General features: G+C 31.0%; 1 long non-coding RNA gene across 1 annotated transcript in view; it reads right to left on the bottom strand.

Moving 5' to 3' along the window:
* Nucleotides 1–24,063, bottom strand: part of LOC150098988 (uncharacterized) — a 188,820-nt gene that overhangs the window by 95,714 nt on the left and 69,043 nt on the right. The gene's annotated exons all lie outside the window — the stretch shown is intronic.

The following is a 24,063-nucleotide window of genomic DNA, read 5'->3' as shown; positions in this document are numbered from 1 at the left end:
ATCAGAAAAAAATAATCATAAACTGAATAAAACAAATGTGATTTATTTTCTGGATCACTTCAACAAATAATTTCTTTGCATTTTGAAATCTAAGAATTTGATAAGTGTTTTTCCTTAAATAACTTCGTTAACAAACAGCTAAAGAGGGCCAAGAATCGTCAGTTTGGGCTAATCTCATTATCCTTGTATCGTTAATTTTGATCAAACCAACCACTATGGCTTTTTTTTTTAATATAAATCCCACCCGCGAAAGGTCGAAAAACCTACAGAGTACTAATAAAGCGGATAGAACAGGGGTCGGATAATCCACGAACCTTGTTTTGAAGACCAAAAGGAACCTTTTCAAGTCAACTCAGGCAAAAAAAAATTCATTTATCACGTAAGATTATTCGCAAACATCCATACCAAAGGTAGAATTAAAACCCACAGTTAATTAGAGTGAATACACTGCCCGCTCATGGTCAACCAAACTGAAATTTCTCTGATTTCTTCTATAACTCCTTTCTACGCTTTTGGATTCCCCATGTGTGTATATCTAGTACAGCATATCAAGTACACAAATGAGATATAATAAATTATGAAATACATTCAGGAATAAAATCTATTTAACTTCATATTTATTATATTATACGCTGTTTATTTAACAGTGATAACTCGGTTTTTTTTTTTCCAACGAATCTATTACATCAGTGAATCAGCAGAAGTTGTCATGAATCATAAGCTAAGATGCTATGCTGCCCGTTATATTATTAATCTGCTAGCTGGTACTACAAATATTGTCAAGTGTCATATTTTGATCTTCTAAGGCATTCCAACTTCATGAAATCACGTAGATCTTGGTCTTCCTCAGAATCTTTTTCATGGCACCTTCGCATTAGACATCTGTTTTGCTAAATTTTTTTCTCTCCATTCTGTTTAAATGATCATACCACAGCTCAAGTTCCTTTTTGACATCCTCATTTTTAATTATGATGATGCCTTCGATATCACCTATTTACCCATTATTTTCCTCAAAACTCTTATTTGTAGTCTTTGACCAGTATTATATTTCTAATCCGGCTCATATCCATAAGTTATAATTGGTTTGAATACTGTTATACAGTTAATTTAACGTTTGACTACTTTCTATCTTGTTCCATATAAATTTATTTAGCTGGCTCCTCACCATGCCAGCTTTACTTATTTTTCAATCTTCACTAAAAAGTGTGCCTAAATAACAAAAATTTTGCTGGTAATTCATTTTTTCTATAAAGTAACGTTTTCCGTATTTTTGCTTATGCTCATAAATATTGTTATGTCAAATGATGAGAGAATTACTTGACTAGGCATCAATTCAATAACTCTTTTGCATTCAAAAGGATCGGTTATTTATAGCTTACATGATATAAGAAAGAAAATGGTGTACTTGTGTCTAATCATCATTATGTGTAGTAATATAATTTTGAATTACAAACTAACCATTAAAATTCAATACTATAAAATTGATGTTATGTATTATAATTTTATTTTTATGCTTTCGATATTATATATGTGAAATGACAGTTCTTTTAAAAATTACAAAATTTAAAATGAAATAAAGAAACACACATTAGGCAGGTAAGTCACAAATTAGGTGAGAAAAATTGTCTTGTTACCTAAAACGTTTATCAACATTGATACCAGTTGTATTCGAACCAATATGGTGTTAGTCAAAAAGCAGTGATGCATCTACTCCACCTACCGGGTTGGCATATACAGCAATTAATACATTATAAATAATTAATATTAAAGTTATTTTAATTTATTTTAAATGGAAATATTTGAAATTATTTAATTTAATTTTATATTATTACATTATTTTACGTAATTAATATTAACATAATTATAAGTAACGTTATTTTTTAAAGGAAGAAGGATGACATTTTAAAAGAAAATCCTGAAAAAAAATTTTAAAACGAGAAAAAATATTCGCAACATTCATTACAAGAGTTAATAATTCAAACTCTTTTATCCGTTTAAATAATTATAACTTAACTAGTAGCATATACAAGATCTTCTCAATGGAAAGAGGGGGGGGTAGATAATTTTGAAGAATTTAGATTAATATTTTTGTTGCATTTTATTTTTAATTAAAATGAATATTTTATTAAAATTGTATTTGTTTTGTTTATGGAAAGAATAAAATAAAGTAGGTTAAACTAAACTAAACAATTATCCGTCTACCGTCATTATTCTTGAGGGGGGGGGGGTCCACGTTTTATAAACCTATCCTTACTTGCTTTTCTGCTGTTTATACAGTTCGAAATACTTTATCAAATTTTATGTATTAAAAATATTTGAATTTTGAATCCCTCTCTATTTTATCTGTTTTATTTAATTTCTTAGAATTCCGTTGTTTTTAATACTTCACTTATTTTTCGCATTAATTGAAGCCACTGAATATCAGCAATTACTGTCTAGTGAGAAAAAAATCATTCACACCGAAAATATCATCTTGATAGCAACAATGATTTAAATTCAGACAAATACGAAGTCTTATCTAAAACCTGTTTCAGTTTATTGCTTGATGAAGAAACTCGGAACGTTCTTAGTTTAAAGAAAATTGATGCCTTATACTAAAGGAAAGATAATTAATTAAATATGATCGGTGTGAAGGTGAGAGGTTCTTTTTCCGTTAAAAATTGGATGTCTTTGATGACGTTACAGTTTTGGAGAGGTTCAAGAGATATAAGAATCACCGACAGGATAATATATTCTAAACTAATGTTACGTTGCAAAGTATTAAAAATTATTAAAACGTTGAGATCTTTAATGCTCATATGGTTGTCGAAAAAATGCTAGAGATGCACAGAATGCAGTTAGTATCTTATAGTTAGTGAATATTAGGTGTATTATTGAAGTTAATACAAATATAAAAGAGAATTTATTTGGAAATTGTAGTAGCGAGGAGGAGGAGAGGGATGAAACCAATATGCTGGGACATTTCGTGACACAGTTTAAAAGGATAGAAAGAATAGAAACATTGAAGAAGTCGATCCATTTCTAAGTATATTAAAACACATTAGAATATTAAAGTAAACACATTGTGAACTTCATTTTCCATATTGCTTTTTTTTCTTCTGCATTTATAACTCTTGTTATAATTTTAACTTTGTCTAAATCGAAGACACTTCTGAGTCCATATCTTACGTGTACCACATTGTTCGTCAAAATATTTCATTAACCTGTGCTGAAACGAAGAAGTATTATGCCTAAAACAACAGATCTTGCGGTTTAAACATGGTTTAGGCAACTATTTAGTCATATATTAGATGCAGGAAGATTCGAAATATCGGTATTGGTTGGAAATACTATCCAAATAACTAAGGCCATAAGAAAAGTTCAAGAAATGAATCGGAAAAAGCCCTCTCCTTTGTGGGAAAAGCCAGTTCATTTTTATTAGAAAAGCACTTCTAAAAGTTCATCGCGTTCCCACACAGGATTCAACCCAAGTCTTTCCAGCAGACAAGACGAATGTCATTTGTCTTCACGTGTATGCTATGCAAGTGCTGACCTAGAAAATACAAAAATCAGGGCACACACGATTAAGCATTTTCAAAAATATGATCACGTGTTTGTTTGTTTTTTTTCCATTTATAAAAGTCAATCCTTGTGACCGCTATCCGGATAACATTGCTGAAAAAAAAAAAAAAAAAAAAAAAAAAAATATATATATATATATATATATATATATATATATATATATATATATATCGATGTTCTTTTGAACATTTTGTTTGTTTATTGGAGGTGACTAAATATGTTTCATAGTGATGGAACTATTCAGTTTGTGTGTGTGTGTGTGTGTGTGTGTGTGTGTGTGTGGTGTTGGAATCCTGTCTAAGATGCAAAGGACGATTTCTGAACTCAAAAAAAGGCGAGCTCATCATGCTTATAAGTATTGGGTTTTTCTGCAAATTACTAGAATAAAGATAACCGTCGTCATGAATTAGTTTTTATAAATTCTTGTTAATGTATATATAGAAACATTATGCACCAGAGGAAGAGCATGCATAGTCAGAAATATAGATGAAAATCACCCGACATTCATGATTATACACGTGTTATAGCAGAGAATATGTTCATTCAGCTACCTCACGATAGGTTGCGAAATCTACTATGAAAGCTCTGAAAATGTGAATGAATTCAAGACGTAGAACACACACACACACACACACACACACACACACACACACACACACACACACACACACACACACACACACAAACAAACACACAGAGAGAGAGAGAGCATGCTGACATCTTGAGGGAGAGACAACTTGACTATTTATTATAAACTCGCTTTCTTTTAGTTATTATTACATAATTTCCATATTTAATAATGTTTAAATAATATTCGTATCAAGTATAATACGAATAATTTTCTCGAATTAACATTACTCGATATATCAAGTATGTATGGCTCGTTGTAATTTTAAAATCGAGTGCCCACATCGCCTTCATAAGCTGCTCAACATCCAGAAAGCTTTTATCTCAAAAATAATCCCTTATATTGCATTGAGCAATCTTTAAACGATCAATGTTCAAATGATCCCGTGTTATTCCCATTTAGCCTTTCTCCTCTATTTTCTAACGAACAATGGTTTTTCCGCATTTAATGACTTTTGATGTAAATTACAAAGAAATATATTATGGCTTCCAGACGTTTATACACAGAGAAAGCTGAAAATGGGGAATCGACAGGCATTTGCAAATAACCTGCACATTCATCCCTACATTTGGTCGATAGCTTCCTGCAATGTCTAACCAATAATGACCATAGTTATCCAATGGGAACTCATTAATAGAATTCTGACAGAAATCGCCAGCAAATGGTAAAATCTATGAATTATTATCACAAATATTAGCGATGTTTCTGATAGGCTAAAGATTTGTTTGCTTAATATGAAGCGAGTTAAGAAAAATTCAACTTTTACCTCTTTTTTTCCCAAACAAAATCATTTAAACTAAATATTAAAATTGAAAATTATTATCCATTTGAGAATAATCTTCATTATGAATAATTTCTATCTTTTTTTTTAAAGTATTTCTTAGACACCTCTTTTTAGCCTACATCGATAATAAATATATTTTTAGTGTAGCAGTATGTGTAAAGGAGTGGTAGTGGATTCATTCAATCCAATATCCTTGGAGGGTAATGGATGGCAATGCTGTAGCTAATGAAGTTCTAACTGAGGCTCGGCTATTGCTGTTACTCTCCTGCCATGATCGAGAGCTTTAATTGCTTAATAACACCTTATCCATACACTGTCCTCTACAGATAAAGGGGAAGATGAAAAGCATTCTTGCTTCGCCCCTTTAAGCCAGTCCTTATATAAGGATGTGTGTAAAAGAAGCTTCTATGATGATAGTTATGCTTTCATCACTTGATTGGTTTTAATCGCAAAGAAATATCAGGTGTCCAAATATAAAATATAGATTTTTTTTTATTTGGACACCTTTTTTTAATTAAAACAAGCTCTAGGACTGGACAAAATTCAACAGTTAATCAAAATACAAATAGAAAACTTCGTTGCTATGAATGTGTTGAAAGAAGCTTGAAGTCTGCATTATCAAGTATCACGGAATTAGTTGAATCAGTGAAGAATCAAACAATGCAAAACTCAACTACGGGAAGTAATTTATATGATCATCAGCTTTTTCAGTCCACTGCTGGACGAATGCTTCTTCCATTTTAACCAGTCTTGTGCATCTCTCCACCATAAATGTTCACATCTTGTTATCTCATCGTCCCATCTTACCACTGGTCGTCCTGGTCTCCGATAACCGGTTCGTGGTGTCCATTCTGTTGTTCTCTTTGATCATATGCTGTCAAGATCATATGCATGTCCTGTACTGCGCTGTTCATTATATTTTATTATCAATGTAATGTCCATTACCTTTTTTGCTTACTTATTTCTTTTATTAAAAGGAATAAGTAAGTATTATTATATAAAAAGTATTATTCTTTTATCTAACCGAGTTACTCCCAAAATGAGTCAGGTTTCTTTGCGTTGTTTTCAGTTTCTCTAGGTGTTTTATTTTTTTTACCGGTCAGACTCCAAGTTTCGCTGAAGTTAATGGGCGGCTAAGCTCTACAACCAGTATGTACTCTCAATAATGACCTACATACTGGTTGTAGATCTTTCTTTTTAGATAGTTTGATAAATTGCTTTTAAATATTTCTCTATAATGTTTACAAACTTTTCATCCTGCTGTTATGATGCTAATTAGAACTGCAGATTAGCAATTAATTTACTCTAGCTGATGATGTCATTTAATTCTCTAAAATGTACAAATAACACACTCGTACTTCTTAAAACTTTAATAAAAGATATATTAAATCTCATTTACTGTATAATGGTTATATCACATTTAGTAATTAAAAAATGAAATATTTTGGATTATATCTTTATAAAAATAGAAAACATTATAAATCAATTAATAATTCATAATTAAATTCTATTATATTTAAAAATGAATATGAAAAAAAACGCCTTATAATGCTTTTATTGTATTCTATTATATAATTCTATAACAGAACAAATAGGTCTTATAATAATGTATTTTAATCCCATTATTTGGAATATCTGAGAGACATCATCTTTCTGATTAATTAAAACTGCAGATTAGCAATTAAGTTTAAAAAAAAGTCTCATAAAACAGTGAATAAAAATAACACCATACATGGACCAAACTAGAAATCAGAGAAGGTTGATGTATTATAATTTTCATTATCGATGTGGAAACAGCTTCTGAATGTAGTTGACTGCAACAGCTCATCATCACAAGAAGGAAAAATATTCAAAATATTTTTCCTTCTTGTGATATTGACTAACTGCTGTTACCAGCCTAACGACACACAGATCAGAGACCGAGGAGCAGATGGTATTCTCTCAGGAGATTCTTAAAGAAGGCATTGCGTTGAATTTAAGAACTGCAATGGGCAATGGAAGAAGATAAATGTAACTTCATCTTACAAAATTTCATAAGAGAAAGATGAAAAACGCTAAAAACTAAGAAAATAACTCCTAGTGTAGTCTGTATGATATAAATAATGGTTAAAGAACAGCTTAATCCTTATTATACTCACTTAAGAGTTAGATGTAATGAATTGAAAGTGAAGAGTTCAAAGTGCAACGAGAAATATAAATGCCGGATTAAATAATAATTGGGAAATGAGTTGAATCATAGGAAGGTGAATCTCGACATTTTCAAGGTAAGGGGGGGGAGGGTAAGTCGCGCCAATATTCTGCGGTTTGTCTATAATATTATGAATTATCATAATATAAACACTGCAATAATAATATTCTTACAGTCTTCTTGTGTAATTCTATTGTGCTAATACCCCATTTTCTTCTCATAAAACTAATTTCAGTAGCATCAGTTGCTTTTTTTCCCCCCATTTTCTTCTTTTCTTCACTACTAAGCCTAGTTGCTTGTAAACCGCTGTTTTCGAAACCATCCCCGCCATCTTCCACTCCGCCTTCCTCTGCTTCTCATTCCTTGGTATGCAATTCTTTACCTATCTGTTATCCTACAATCCTTTTTTCCATTCTTCTTCCTGTTTTCGGATGCAATCAGTTATTGGCTATATTTTTACAAAAGTCTCTGATTTGTAAGTTCCTGATTTTTTTTTTTAATTTCACCTTCAATTTTTCTTCATATTTTCATTTCAGTTTCGTTAATTTGTGTAATTTCTGCATGTGTTTCCACTGCACCTATTAGTACTGATCACCCCTTTGCAAATTATTATTTCTGTATCTTTACTTACGTTCTTATTCTTCAGATGGAGCTAGGAGAATATCATGGATGTCGAAACACACAATAACTAGCTTTTATAGCTTGTTTTAGTACTTCATTTTGTGCGATGCCATAATTATACGACTTTAATTCTATTCCTAAACATTAACGTTATCTCACTAACTTGTTAAATTATTTCCACTTTGATTTCTGACTGATATCTTATGGGTTCTCCAGCAACTGTCATGGTTTTAGTTTGTTTGCTTTTTCTGTTCTCCTAGATATTTTTCTTTTCTCCTACGTTTGTAGATCATCTTCGTTTTCTGTTCATAAGACTCTATCATCAGCATATCAATAAAATACACGTAAAGGAGATTATGTATTCTAATGATTTCTCTATTATTTGGTTTAATATAAATATTGTAACTGTTCTTGATCTCATTTATCTAATTCCTAGTTGCTCGATAGATTTATTCCTCCGGACTTGTCCTGATTCGTTCCTTTCTTAGATTAATAATGTTAATCTCTTTCGCCAGTCATTTGGTATTTTTCTTTCTTTAAATATTGAATTTAGAATAACACATAATTCTTTTACTGATTGTTTTCTTCTATATTTTAATAGTTCAGACATTCCTGTTGGTTTTCTAATTTTTTTTATCTCTTTAAGAGTTTGTTCTGTTATTTCAAAAGCTACCTTATTCTTTCCGTCTTCTTCTTCCTATCATGGATTTTAGACCAAACGGCCTGTTCTCATACCATCGCTCACTTGGTCTTCCAATTCTTTTTGCATTTATTTTATATCCGTGTAGTATTTTTGGCAGTTTGTCATTCGATTTAGATGTTCTAACTGTTTTTGATTATATTTACTTATATAGACATTAATTGGTTTTATATTCCGGGATTGTAAATTTTTTTTTATTTGTTTTATTGTTACCACTTGATATATCCAGCTGTATTTTTCTAATAAATTCCATTTCTGCTGTTTAAATCCGTTTTTCTTTCTTCCTTGCTATGGTTCATGTTTCCCTTCCATACAATAAAGTTGGTTTAGACCGGACATTGTATAGTCTGATTCTGGATTATGTTTGTACCAGGGACATAATGGCTTAAATACATTATTTATTATGTCATTTACTTTAAGAAAATGTGATATTTTAATGCCTATATCTTTTTAATCTTCTTCAAATGATAAATCTCATCTTAAGTATTTTAAAGTATTTACTAGCTTACTTATTATTGGTCATTATTTTTGTCTTTATTTTTGATATTCTCGTATTATGTTGTCTGAAATTTCATGTAACGATTTTGCTCATTTCTGTATCATCTGCAAATAATAATGTGTATCTTTATTTGTATTCTAAATGGGTTATACCAGATTGTTTACTTATGTATATATAAAATTAGAGATAATAGGGCACATCCTTGCCGTACTCCTCTTGGTATGTCTTTCCATTCTGATATTTGTTCTATTTCACTATTTTATATCTTGAATAGACTGTAAGAGCTGGTTTGGTACATTTAGATTGGTTAATATTTTGAATAATTTTTGTGTCTATTAATTTTATCAAAGGCTTTTTTTTTTTCGTAATCAATGAAGACCACGTGTGTTTCTTTTTGAAATTCTCTTCGCTTTTCCCCTTTACATTTTGAGAGTTAAAATTGAATCAATGTAGGATTGGCCTTTTCGGAGTCCATTCTGTGCAGTTTGCCTCTGCAATATTGTTGAGTTTCTCTCTTAATATTCCTGAATATATTTGCTACCCTGTATTCAGCAGACTAATTCCTAAATAGTTATTGCAGTCATCTTTATTTCCTTTTTTTATAATTTGGGATAACCATTGTTTTTTTAACAGTTTGAAGTTTTTCCAGAAATCCAGACCATCTTAAAGAATTTCAGAAGTCTTTCATTCAGTTCTTTGCATTTCTGTACAGTTCCATGTTTATATTGTCTTCTCCTGCTGTTTTCCTATTTTTCATCTTATTTATTGTATTTTTTTTAGTTCTGACATTGTAATATTTTCTATTAGACCATTCTTTGTTGTATAAAATTTTGCTTCTTCATCAGTCCAGAGATTTGCAAATAAGTTTCCCATTTTTCTAAATCTACTGTTTGCATTTTTATCTTTTCTTCTATTTCTTTGTTCGTGTATTTTATTATTTTATAAGGTTGTGGCTTAGATATATATCCTTTTCTAGTTCAGTTACAAAATTGTTCCATCTCTCTCTCTCTGTTTTATTGCAAATATTGCAATATTTGTAATTGTACTATTTCTTTTGTACTCTATTTTTTCTTCTAATGTCTTGGTGTTTAACCATTTCTGGTAACTCTTTTTTTTTCTTTTTTTTTTTTTTTTGCAGCATTATCTTTTCTGTTTCTTGCCCCTAGTTTCGCACTACTACTCTTTTTCTATTCCATTTATTCTTTATTTCTAAACTTTCTGCTACTGATTTTTGTCAGGATTTATTTCATATTTTCCCATTCCTCTTCTAAGTCATTTGATTCATTGTATGGTTCATTTTTTTTTTTTTTAAATCAGTGCATTTCTGATATTGTTGCTAGTACTGGGATCTCGTAATGAAGATATTTTGTAACTTGGCTGAGATTTATTTTCCACTTTATTTTTAGCCATTTTGGTTTTAAATCAAATTTTTGCCAATACCATATAATGATCACAGTTTAATTCAAAGCCTCAATATGTTCTTACATCTAGGATTAACTCGGCTAATTTAACGTTTGCGATAATGTAGTCAATAACCGACATACATCCTCTAGCTGACCATGCATATTTACGCATTTCTTTGTTTAAATACCAAATTCTCATATTATAATAAATGACAAAATCTCGCAGTTTGTGTCCATTTTGATTACACATATCTCCACCAAATCTCCTTATGTTTGTTTTATCTTTTTTATTTCCTATTTTGGCATTTAAATCCCCTGCTAGTAGTAAATATTCTGTTTTATTTGTTTACCTATTTATTTTGTTTTATCATCATCTTCATAAACATTATTATCTTTGATTATGCCATCTTTATTTTGTTCTGTGTGTATACATTTGAAAATAATCTTTCGAGTTATTCAATTCAATATTTATTAGTGTTATACTTTCATTTAGTTCTTTCTTTTGTTTGTATTATTCTTCAGATTCTTCTTTGAGTACCATAAAAACCATATTCTAATTCTTTGGCGCAGTTTTTCCAGTCTTTCTGCTTGACTTTCCCTATCTCATTATTCACTTTATTTCGAATGGTTTTATATTCTTCATAAAATGAGGTAGTTTTTCTGCCTTGTAAATATCTGTGAGATGCGTTTTTTTTTTCTTTCACTAAGCCTTTTACCTCTTCTTCATGCCATGGTGTCCATCTCTGATTAGATGTTGTTTTTCTCCCGTTTCGTTATGTGTACAATGTCTGGAAAGGCTGTCCATTTCTCTTTTACAATTTGGCTTTTGCCTGTTATTATTGGCGATATAAATATCTGATTCGTTCTTCATGAAGTGATTCTGTCCTCCTATATTTTGCTCGTCTCTTTATATATTGTGTTTTGTTTTATTCTTTGATATTTTGCTGGATTTCTTTTTCCAAGAGCAAGAGCTTTATTTTTTTCCCCTCGTCTTTCCAAAGTGAACATCGTATATAATAACACTGGTTTTGATATTGCTGTACAAGTTAATTCTTATTTGATTTTACCAATTCATTTTAATATCTAATTTGACATTACTAGGTTGCAATATTGAATTATTTCAGTTCCCGTGCTTTTGCTTCGAAATATTTTAATGTTCATAGGCTATTATTGCAGATGTAAACAACACAACAAACATTTCTCTTTTTAGATCTATTCTGCTTTTATAATTAGTTTTCTAGGTTTGTTTTATATAATATTATTTATATATACGCGCATTTTGAATAATGATAATCGTAGACTGTGTTCTTTCTTAATCTTTTCATGACATTCCTCCCTTTATTCATCCTCCCCCTCTGGTACTCGAGTGGAGATTTTTATGTGGGTGGAAGGGGGAAGTTACAGGCTTTGAATACATTTTAACTGTGCTGACATATAATACAATAGCATCGTAGCTTATGTATATTCATTTTATTCAAGTCTTTATTGTAATCTATGAATACTATTCATTTCCCGATTAAATTCTTTTCATATTTTCTGTTAAGGATTTTTGTTACAAATATTCAGTTACGTTTTAATCAAATACATCCAGACGTCATTGATCAACAACATTAGGATGATGGGGTTTATATTCTGTTTCAATATCATTTCGATACATGTAATTTATAGCAAGGACAGTCAGAGTAGCACATGGGAACCAAACCATAAAAATAGAGTATGTATTATGCTACTTTTATTTGATTTTTATTTATTTAGTGATTTTTTTATCTAAAGAAAGAGAGAGCAGCCTAACAGAAGAAATAGAATAAGTAGTGAAAAGAACATCTTTCTTTGAGAGATGTTCTTTGTTTTTTTTTTGTGATCAAATTAATACGTTCTCAAGAAAAGAAGGATTGGGAATATATGATAAGAGATGACGAATACTTGTTAAAATTAAAAACCAATATTATAGACTAAAAATAGTAAAGTAAGTTATTCTTACTTTATTTTACTCAAAGAAGACAGATTAACTTCTTGGTGTCAAGAATGAATCATGACCAAAAAAAAGCAGAAAACCTAAGGATGTTTGAGTGAATACTTGGCAGAGATGGTGCCAAAAAGGTTAAATATGCTCTAAAACAGCAACCAAAAAAAAAAAAATATATATATATATATATCGAACATGATTGAATTAGGAGAGACAATGTATGAAGTGTGCTGTGAGAATTAAAGCGATAAAGACTAATTAAATGAGAAAAGAATGAGAGACGACTCAAAAAATTAAAATCTCCAGAAAAATAGATAGAGAAAAGGATATCGTTGAGGAATTATAATTAGGAGAGGGAGAAAAATAAATTAAACTAAACAATCTCTAATACACACCGAGGTAAACAAGTAAATCTCGAATAATGAGAAGAAATACTTCACTTCAACTCCAAAGTAGGTTAATCCAAGACCAACTGATGAACGATTGCGATGAGAATTTGAAATACTTCTTAATACTCAACGCTTCCTTTTTATTGTGAAATTTCTTAAAATATTCTCCCCCCCCCCCCCCCACACACACATTTTTAACTTCATTTAACAATGAAACTTCTTTCTGCAGATATTTAAATCATTTTCAACTACATTTATACAGAATAAGTACTTATTTAAAGTTTTAAGGGCTATTAACAAAGATAACGAAACCACATGCCTTTCTATCTGCTTCCTGTTTTTTTCTAGTTGACTATGAACACAAAATCGTACGATATGCGAGTGGATATAAACACTGGAAAAGTGAACTGTAAAGTAGAAACAGTGGAAAAGCAAATAAACTCATCTTCCATAATTCTTTTTCTGAGATAACTGCGTTCTCTAAATGGCCAACACACTGTAATGCTTCTCATCTACTTCCTATACGTCATCGTTCTCTTGTTCCTCGGAGTTGAAAACATTTTTCCGTTCCCCTAACTTCATGGTTTTATTCTACCATCACCAACGTTTATAATTATTGAATATCGGTTTTTGATTTGTTCTACTATCGTAAACATATATTTCAATATATTGACATATCAGTTGCATCCTACGTCTTCATGAGTATTTGTCAGTGCCCATATGGAAGATTACTTAGGGATGCTCTATAAAATATTAAGCATTCAGTTAGTATACTTGCTATATATTCAGATAATTAAATTCTCCGTTTACTATATCTAAGTTTTATATACTGTTTTGACATCTCAACAGTCATGCGATAAACAGTAGTTTCGTTGGATATTATTTTTTTTTTGGATATTGTTTTTCTGGGGATCAAAACACAGTGAAGATTTTGTTGAGGTGGACAACAATGATAGCATCTGTTGATGGCTGATTAAAAAAGTTGAAAATAAATTAAAACCAGAGAGGGGAGGGCTGGATGATAAACAACAATCCTAAAAGATTTCAATATTAAATGTCATTTGGGGGGGGGGGGGAGGAGTGCTTATTCCATGCAAGATGTTCTTTAATCCGAAAACATTATGCTATCAAAAACAAAAAACAAAAAAAAGAATATAAATTAAAGGCTATCAATTGATCATTTAAAAATTCTTTAAAAAAGTTTATCTAAAATTATTTTATAGAAGATAAGTTTAGTCTTAATTTAGAAAAGATGTATGATACAATGCTATATTATTTGGTATTAAGACACCTAAACAAAAAAAAAATATTAAATAATAAGATGATTGTTATTGTTGATTGGTCAGATTGTTGCCAATTTGACTACAGATTCTCGGAATTGGTCTCTAGATTTTAGAACAATTTATGATATTCGTAAACGTGAGGATACTCACGATTGTTCCCTTTATGATTGTTCCCAGTTCTTCAGGGAGTCCTGAAGAACTGGGAACAATCATAAAGAATGGAGAAATACGACATTAAGAGCAAAGAGTGATCAGATGACTGAGAGAAATGGTGGAGAATATTGTCCAATGGTCATACTTCATATAGAGTTCCACTCGGGGATTGATGTTGGGTTTGTCGCTGTTGTTCTTGATTGTTTATCAATTATCACTGAGTTAATGTTTGATATCCAAATTTGAGACGGCAGCTAAGTGGGTGAAACTATTGCTTCGGGCATAATTAAATAGGATATTTCGTTGGTCTGGAAAAAAACAGAATTGAGTTTAAAATGTGAAGTTTTTCTTCTTGATAAAAAATAGATGAAGCATAGCCTGTTAATTAGATAAAGATAAAGTACTGAAGTACTTTGTCAAGTACCGGGGATAGCAGGGGTAGGCTAAAATGATTTTTTCTAAGTAATGTAATTATGCAGCCACAACTGCAAAGAGTTCTTTCATTAATTTGCGAGTACTTTGGGAGTAAAAATATGTGATTATTTTCCTGCATAAAGCGATTTTCAAATCTTATTAAGAGTATCTATCTAAGAAAGGATATTAATATGTCGAAGAATAATCCATAACGAGTAGATTGGTATTTGGAATGAGTGGCCACTCTTATCGAAATGGTTGTCGGAGAAAGTAAAGCTATGTGGACAATGCTTTATGTCAGTGAATTTGTTTCCTTTGCGAGGTGAAAAAAATCTATGACTTCCGTATGAATTCGACTAAAATGAAAGATGAAAAAAAAAAAAAAAAAAGCCAATTGTTGCATATTGCGTGCATCTTTTTTTTTTTAAAATACTGAAAAGATCACGAGATGAAATACAGATATCTCTGTCGTTTCAGTTGAATAAAATGTATATTTTATTCAAACTTAATCAAAATGTAATCTCAAAGAAAAAAGCAAACCTTGAAATTCATCATAGAATATCCGATGGAATGTACAATATTGATGACTGTACCAGTACTGATGAAAACTTTGATTAGACTGAAAGAAGACCTTTCAAGATAATGACGTAGATGTTCGCAAATTTCAAAAAAAAAAAAAAAAAAGTGGAAAAATTGATAAAAAGAAAATCGGAAAATAAACATAAACGAAAACTCAAAATTTTATTTTCTGTTTCCCCACAATTTTTTTTTGAAATAAGGTCTATGCTTCTGAAGTTTTACAGATAAGATTTCGTCAGAAATGAAAGATTTGAAATACAAGAAGATGAAATTTCTTAAGAATAATCATTGAAAGTATATTTCACCTCAACAGCCTCCTATCATGTTATTTAATAAGCTATTAAATAAAAGAATACGAAGAACAAATAGTGCAGTCAATTTTTTTGTGTTTACATCGATGAAAACAATCCTAGAAACATATAAGTTATAAAAATGCAACTGGCCCTGTTGAAACTAAATATTTCAATTGTGTTTCCTGAGTTACAAGAAATGCTTGAGTTTCAATACCCTCAAAGACGAGCTCTTGCCGAACCTTGCGTGATATACATTTAAATCTTCACTGTGTCAGACTGATGGATTCTCAGTTTATAAATTTTCACCTAGAAAAACTAAAGAAAAATATCAGTAATAAAACGATAAAAAAAATCTATCTCGTTAATTTCTCTTTATTCCCAATAATAAACGAAATCGAACTAGCAGTTTTTTTTTTTCATTCGAATTTATATGGAAATACAAACCATGTTGTTTATGTCAATGGTAGAAGCTGCATGACGAAAATTTATCCAGATTAATTTAGCCGGATATAAATTAAAGTAAATAGCATTAAATGAGTATGAATTATTATTATTAAAATGAAAACATTAATTATTATTACTATTATACTTCTTTTCTTCTCAAAATAACGAATATTCCCACTGCCTATATTAAAACGTATGTGCATTTGTTTCACATTTTGTATAGCATCTGAAATATTCTAAAAAAGAAGAAAATCAAGGCAGGTGTATAGAGGGAATTCATGTATAACATTCAGAAGTATGTGTGCTTAATTAGCTTCAGATAATATAATGATACTTCTGTTATAATATAAATTATCAGATAATATCCAGCTATGGAACTGACAGTGCTGATATCCTATAGATTTTAAACTCTTGTGGGAAAATTGCTAGTAAAAACTTTTAATCCGTTATTCGTGACAGCCTATTTTCATTATGTATAGAATATTTTACTAACAGAAACTGTCATTATAGAGATACTAATAGGTCTGAAAATTGATATAATATTCACATTAATATATAAATTAATTTGGGCGATCTTATATGTCTTCTCTGAATAGAGAGTACTTACAAGATTTCTCCCCCTCAATATCTATTTACTATTTCTTATGGTTAAACAATGAATCAAATGATAATTCTTGATGGTATTAATAAGTGGTAGTTCAACTCGGCAATCCTTGATCCACCCTGAAGTGGTAAAAGGCTTATGTCCATCGATAATCTCAAGAGCGATGCCACCAGCAGGTGGGACCTTCCTATTTGGACAGGTCAAGAAGCAGACGGTAAACTAAGAGAGAGAACGAGAAAGCGAGAGAGATTTTGGTCCTCCAAGTTGAGGGTTTTGCTTAAGGTTGGTTAAAGTACCAAATAAAATTCTTTATAAATTGAAAGCTTCTAATGGGATATTCATCGGACAAAAATAACAGATAATGGTAAAGATAAAAAATATAAAAAAATAGTCAAAGATCAAAATAAAGAAATGAGGTTTTCGGATATTATAAAGTAGCTACATGAGACGTTAAAAGTATCATAACAAAAGAGTTAGAACTAATAAAACACTGAAAAGCAAAAATGTTAATATAGAAGTAAGAACATAAACAAAAATGTTGCTAAGGGGAAAAAAAACTAGATGCTATGTTCTGCAGTGGAGTAGACCAACATATCAGACCTTCAACTGGAGTAGCCATTTTGAATGAAAGTAAACGGAAAAACAGAATACAAAAAAATGCGTTATTCTAAATGATTGATTTATAATAATTAAGTTAAAAAAACAAGTGTAACTTAAATATTTTATGAATTTTTTTATTAATAATTTAGAAAAAACAACTTTGAGCAATTTTTTGGAGAAATGACAAAAACATTAAAATAAATTTCGTAAAAAATTACTATATATTAATGGCTGGTGATGTGTGATTATGTTATGGCTTGAAATGGAAATAAACCATTTCACTAATAAATATTTGTAACTAGAGAAAAAAAATGCTTAAATAAATATTTAATGATAAAAAACTGCTAGATTTTAGCATGTTCAGCAAACACTTGGGATGCTAATACAAAATGTATAGCTAATTATCATTACCTGGGAGCCTCCGTAGCTCAATCACTATAGACGAAGCCTTTTGGTCGGAAAGACCCTAGGTTCGATTCCTGCCAGTAATGTGAGGAACCTTTATCGGGTCTCTTTCGACTAAAGGTGAGTTAGTCGGTCTCATACAGTAACTAGGGTTTTTCTTCATCCCTCAAAACAGGCAAACCGGTCCCGTGAACACACCACTACAGTCATAAAATATACTACGGCAACGGGAAAAAAAACACCTTGCTCATAATCATCTCCCTAATATGGTAGCATAGACCTATCCCCACCAGCCGTATGGATGAGGGAATAGAACATTACTTGCTCCACATTTAAGAGATTTATGTTTGGAATATTAAATCATTCCAGAGCTTATTTAGTAATTTGTAGAGTGGAGAGACTAACAAAAAGAAATAAATGAACAAGAAAAACCAAAAATAGAAGTATATAACTCTTAAAGAATAAGGTATTCTAATATTACATCAGTCGAAATTAATAGTATAACTAGTCCATTAGATGAAAGTGAGCCAGATTGATATGTTTTGTGCCAAATGGTAAATGTCAGATGATTCACGAGCTTCATCTTCAAATTCTTCAGGCTCAGCTTCATGGTGGCCAGACATGGAACACCACTACTCAACGAATACATAATACCATCAATAGTTTTGGGACAACACGCCGTAGAACAATAATAGGATATACATGGCAAGATCATATTTCTAATAATGTTATTCTTGAAGAAAACTAGCAAACACCCCTAACAGAAACGATTCAAAAATATCAACTGAGATGGCCGGGACACTAACTTAGACGTCTACCTTCACTTACGTTCAATGTTCTTGCTCTCCACAGGCTAACTAATAGAGACAGAGGGAGAAACACAAAATAATTAAAGTTTAGAATAAAAATATACAAATAACATAAAGGAAAAACAGAAGAGTATACAAAAATTATTATTCATTATCTATATGGATCACACATTATGAAGGAAAGTGGTATTAAACATGATATCAAAATTGGAGATGCTTTATGCGGATGATGTTATACTTCTAAATAAATCCGCTACAAGTCTGCAAGATTCTCTGACTAAATTGAATAACTGTTGTAATAGATATGGTATGAAGGGCAGCAATAAAAAGACAAAGACAATGAAAATAGGCAGAATCATTGAAAATGTCAACTGTGTTGTGAATGGAGAATCTGTGGAACAAGTAAAACATTTCAGCTACTTAGGCACGATTTTTAGTGAAGATGGTAAATTAAATATAGAAATAGACAACAGAATCAGCAAAGCTGGTATGGTAGGAAGTCAATTGAATAAATTCATATGGAATAAGAGAGAAATTAGTCAGAACACTAAATTAGCTGTATACAAGACAGTGTTCAAACCAGTTTTAACTTATGGATCTGAGAGCTGGGTCAGAAGTAAAACACTTGACCAAAGACTAGAGACCGCAGATATGAGAGTGCTGAGAAAGATTATAGGCGTGAACAGGTGGTATCAATGGCAATATCATATTAAAAACGAGGATATTAGGAAAGAACTTGACATTGTCTGCATCCAGGAATGCGTTAGCAGAGCTAATCTCAGTTGGTGTGGTCACTTAAACAAAATGGGCGAAGAAAGATTAGCAAAACAAGTGTTCTCTGCAAGGTTGGCAGGAAAAAGACCCAGAGGAAGACCAAGATATAGGTGGATTGATACGGTACAAAGCGCCTTAGACGATAGAAATATAAGATCTGATAATGTTGGAGTCTTGACAAGTAACAGACTGATTTGGAGGAAAATTGTAGATAGGAAGTTAGTAATGATGTAATTTTTTTCATGTAGTACTATCATATCCTGTACACCTCTTGAGGGTATATGGCAGGGATTTGATGATGATGTATACAAAAATAAATGTAAAAATTCAGCTAAAACCGTACTAATAATATTCTTGTGATAGAGTTGTCAATAAAATAGATATACATGGAAGGCAAGAATATCTTATAAGATATGAAGGAAATTAAACAATAAAAGGAATACACCACAAGAAACAATGGATAAAATATTATAAGAAGTTATGGTATGACTGACATTTACCCGTGGCCATTCATTTCAGAAATTAATACCCTTGGAGGGTAATGGATGGCAGTGCTGTTGCCAATGAAGTTCTAACTGAGGCTCGGCTATTGTTGTTACCCTCCTCATGATCAGAGCTTTAATAGCTCAATAACACCTTATCCCTACACTGTCCTCTACAGATAACGGGGAAGATGAAAAGCATTTTTGTTTCGCTCCTTTAAGCCAGTCCTTATAAGGACTGGCTTAAATAAGGACATTTGATTGAAGGGTTGAATAAAGAAAATTACAGAGTAACCGATGGCAATGCTGTAGCCCATAGGTGGCCAACAGCAGCCCCGTAACGTGATTTTGTGCGGCCCGTGGCAGGATAAAAACTATATTAAATTATATGTACTATTAGTTTCGATCGCAGATTTTCTGATTGATATACAAGTTATATTCATTATTTCTGATGACGGAAACAATTTATATTCTCAACACGGAATCAAAATTGCTTTAAAAAGATTACTCAATTTATTTTAAATTCTATTGCTTCTCTGTGCGAGTTGTAGTAGTGGGAGTGGTAGATTTCTATGCTCTCCAGAGTAACGCATCATTGAAAGTCACTTGCTCGGCTCTGGTTACAGTGATCAGTTTTAGAGACTCAGTTATATGTATTGAATATAGCAATTCAATACATATAACTATTGCCTTAAAAAAATGCAGAGTTTATTTTTATTTAAGTTCTGTCTAAAAGTGTGCAGCCCGTGACGCTACCACTCATCATATATTGGCCTTCGTATAGAATGAAGTTGGCCACGCCTGCTGTAGCCAATGAAGTTTTAACTGAGGCTATTGCCGTTATTACCCTGCCATGACTACAGCTTTTAGCTCAATAACACTCCATCCACAAAGCTTTTTTTTCATTCAGATGACGGGATAAAAAGTCAAGGACTCAGTCCATCTCCCAGTCCTTTTTAGGACTTGAGGACATTTGATTGAAGGTTATAGTGAAGAAATGAGTGATAGTAAAACCCATTACAGTAGAAGTAAGCGAAGAACTAAAAGAAGCAATAAAAATATCAAAATTAGAAAAACAACTATATTACATATAATTAATAGAGCTTCGAAATGTGTAGTTGGAATATTTACATCAGAAATTTAAATATAATAAGTAACTGGATGAAAAGTAAGGCACAGTCTGATTGGATAAAAGCTAAGATTATATTTAAGAAATGAAAGTTACAAAATATATCGTAAAATTCTGTATAAAAGACAGGATTTTACTTAGCAATACTGCTAAAGCTTTATTCTCTGAAGAACAAAGTGGGAAAGAAAGAAAGAAAAGTTCTTGTCCAGATAATATTTACGCATTCAAACAAATTATCTTAAAAAGAAAAAGACAAGAATTTAAATTTGCGACGCATTTATCCTTTACCGATTATTAGAAAGCTTTGAAATGAAAAAACAAGAATAGCCATTACATTTAGTACCAGTTACACAAAATTGTATAAGGATTAGAAATAAATTTACAGTTAGATAATAAATTAACATGAAAAGTTAAAAATAAAAAAGGTGTAAGACAGGAATGTAGTTTGTCTCCAACTGTATTCATTGTGCATATAAAACAACAACCACAATAAAATAACGTATCCATATACTATATGCAGATGATCAGATTATGAATTTTATTAATTAAACACAATAAGCAAAGCATACAATCAAAAGATCCGAAAAAAAGAAAACAAAACATGACATTTAAAGGTAAAGATCATATTGGAACAAAAATATTCGTGGAAGATAAAAATAATAGAGCAAGTAATGCGACTTAATAATTTATGGAGTATAATAACATATCTAAAAGCCAAAGTATAGATGAAAACACACAAAAAAAAGTTTCAGAATAGCTGCTGAACAATTAAAAGAAAACACTGAATAAAAAAGAAACCAGAAAAGGCAGGTGCCTAATCCTTGATGAGAAGTAATAGTTTACTTGAGGAAATTAACTTGCTTGGAAAGGAGTCATCTTATTAACTAGATGTTGATTTATCTGATGTTTGTAGCAAGTAATATGATTGATATGACTTTTTGACATTCTTTTTCTTATATAAAATTTTCCGCACATCAGTTTTCATTTTTTATTTTATTTTTTCCCTCCACAAGTTTTACTATTCATTCCCCAGGTGTCCTTTTAAGTATTACGTTCATTGCCAAAGTAACTTGGCTTCTTATAGACCTAACTTTAGCGTTGCTGGAACTGTTAATCTATCCCCATAGGTTGTTATGGTTTTCCATATATGTAGTAGCAAACAAATTAATCCGAACAAGTCGAATTTTCATCAGATTTTTGAGTTTGGTTTAGTTTTTGTTTCAGTTTATGATAATTTTGGTTTTCGTTAACTATTTTGGTTGAGTACTGCGTGTTTTAACTGTCTCTACTATGTTTATTAATAGTGTTGTGCGTTTTTAATAGTGTAAACAAGTTGACATTCGTAATGTTTTATGCATTTTGTGTAGCTATAAAATGGATACATCTCCAAGAAAGCGTTCAAAAAGATGTACTCTTTCCCAGCTCAAATTCATGACTCAAAGACAATTTTCCAATGCGCGTGGTGTTGGTTTGGGTACTGTTAATGCGATTTTAAATAGGTTTAGAGTTCTCCTGAGAGAAAATGAAAATGTGGACGAAAAAGGAAAACTACACTTACTCAAGATCGTTTATTTGCTAGTTAGGAAAAGCAAACGGAATCCAAGATCGTCAGCTGTAGACTTAAATAGAGATTTGGCAGCTTGTGGGATTAATTTTCTGACATGACAGTCCGTCAAAGATTGTTGGAAACAGGGAGGACCCTAAAGACCAAAAAAGAAACAAGTGTTGAGGAAGGCTCCAGTGAACAAAAGATTGGACTGTTGAGAAGTGGAAGAAGGTCATATTCTCAAAATAAAGCCATTTCTTTGTCCAAGGAAAGTGAGCGCCTTATGTTCGCAAGTCAGCGGCTGTGAAGACTTCTCCCGCCCACCTTCAACAAACTCCTAAACACCCAGCTAAAAAGATGTTCTGGGGTTGTTTTACACAGGATGTTCCAGGATCACTTGTGCCTGTTGATGGTATGATGAAAAGTGACCAATACATAAAAGTATTGGAGAAAAGATTGGTCCCGCAAATCCAGAAAGACAAAGAACTCATCTTCTGACAGGATTTCTCTCCATGTTACACTTCAAAAAAAAAAAAAAAAAAAAGTGAAAGAGTTCCTCAAAAATCACAACATCCAATTCCTCAGTCGCCAGGTAACTCTCTTGACATTAACCCAATAGAAAATTTTGGGGGCAAAGTGAAAAAGAGACTTGGAAAATTAAATTGTAATACAAAGGATAATTAATGCAATCCATTATAAAAGTATGGTTTCGAGATGCAGAAATAAGAATAATGTGTTCTACCTTGGTACAGTCCATGCCGAAGCATCGACTCTACTAACGTACCAAGATGAACTGATTAGGAATAGAGGAGCATATATAAATTATTAGCTAAAGTTGGCATATAATTTTTGTAATTTTTTTTCTTGCGAAATATTTTTTTTAAAATTATTCTTTAAAATGTGACTCTTCGGATTAATTTGTTCGATACTGTATATACAAAATATTAATTATTATTATTAATATTACTGTTCATAAATTATTATTATTATATACTGTGTATCTAAATTTGTTATACACTACGCCTAAATTACCATACCTCTGTTTTATAATACTCAAAAAAACTGATTCGACTATGCCACAAAAAAAAAAATAAAATAAAATAAATAAATAAAATAATAATAATAAATAAATAAATAATAAAATAATATATATATATATATATATATATATACTTATTTAATTATTTTTAAATAAAATGTATTATTATTCCAAAAATTCAAAACATAGCGTGCCCATGTTTATTTCAATATATAATATCATTCTTAGTAGTCATATTTCCATGGCACATTTAATAATTTCCCCAAATATTCATAATGAGCAAATTTTTCATATTTTTCTAAGAATAAAAACTAATGGTTTAGAAATTTTCTATAATATATGTTTTAAAATATCAGCTATAAACTTTTTTATTTAGTAGAAAAGATTTTATTCTGTCTTAAATTTAAAAAAAATTGCGTTCGAGTATAAAGCACCCAATGAAAATCATAATATTTTAATTATATATATGGGCGGTGAGACGGGAATAGAGTGAACATAATATAATAAAGAGAGATGATGAGAAGACGGTGATTAATACCCTTGGAGGGTAATGGATGGTAATGTTGTAGCCAATGAAGTTCTAGCTGAGGGTCGGCTATTGCTGTTACCCTCTTGCCATGATCAGAGCTTTAATAGCTCAATAATACCTTATCCCTACACTGTCCTCTACAAATAACGGGGAAGATGAAAAGCATTCTTGCTTCGCCCCTTTAAGCCAGTCCTTATAAGGAAATAATAAATAAGTCCTTTTTAGGGTTTCCAGGGTAACA

This window comes from Typopeltis vanoorti, chromosome 15 (genome assembly GCF_054136105.1).
Source record: "Typopeltis vanoorti isolate ZY-2024b chromosome 15, IOZ_Tvanoo_1.0, whole genome shotgun sequence".
In the NCBI taxonomy this organism is placed as follows: domain Eukaryota; kingdom Metazoa; phylum Arthropoda; class Arachnida; order Uropygi; family Thelyphonidae; genus Typopeltis; species Typopeltis vanoorti.
The sequence above is the reverse complement of the archived record's forward strand: the minus strand, read 5'-3'. Positions and strand labels throughout refer to the sequence as shown.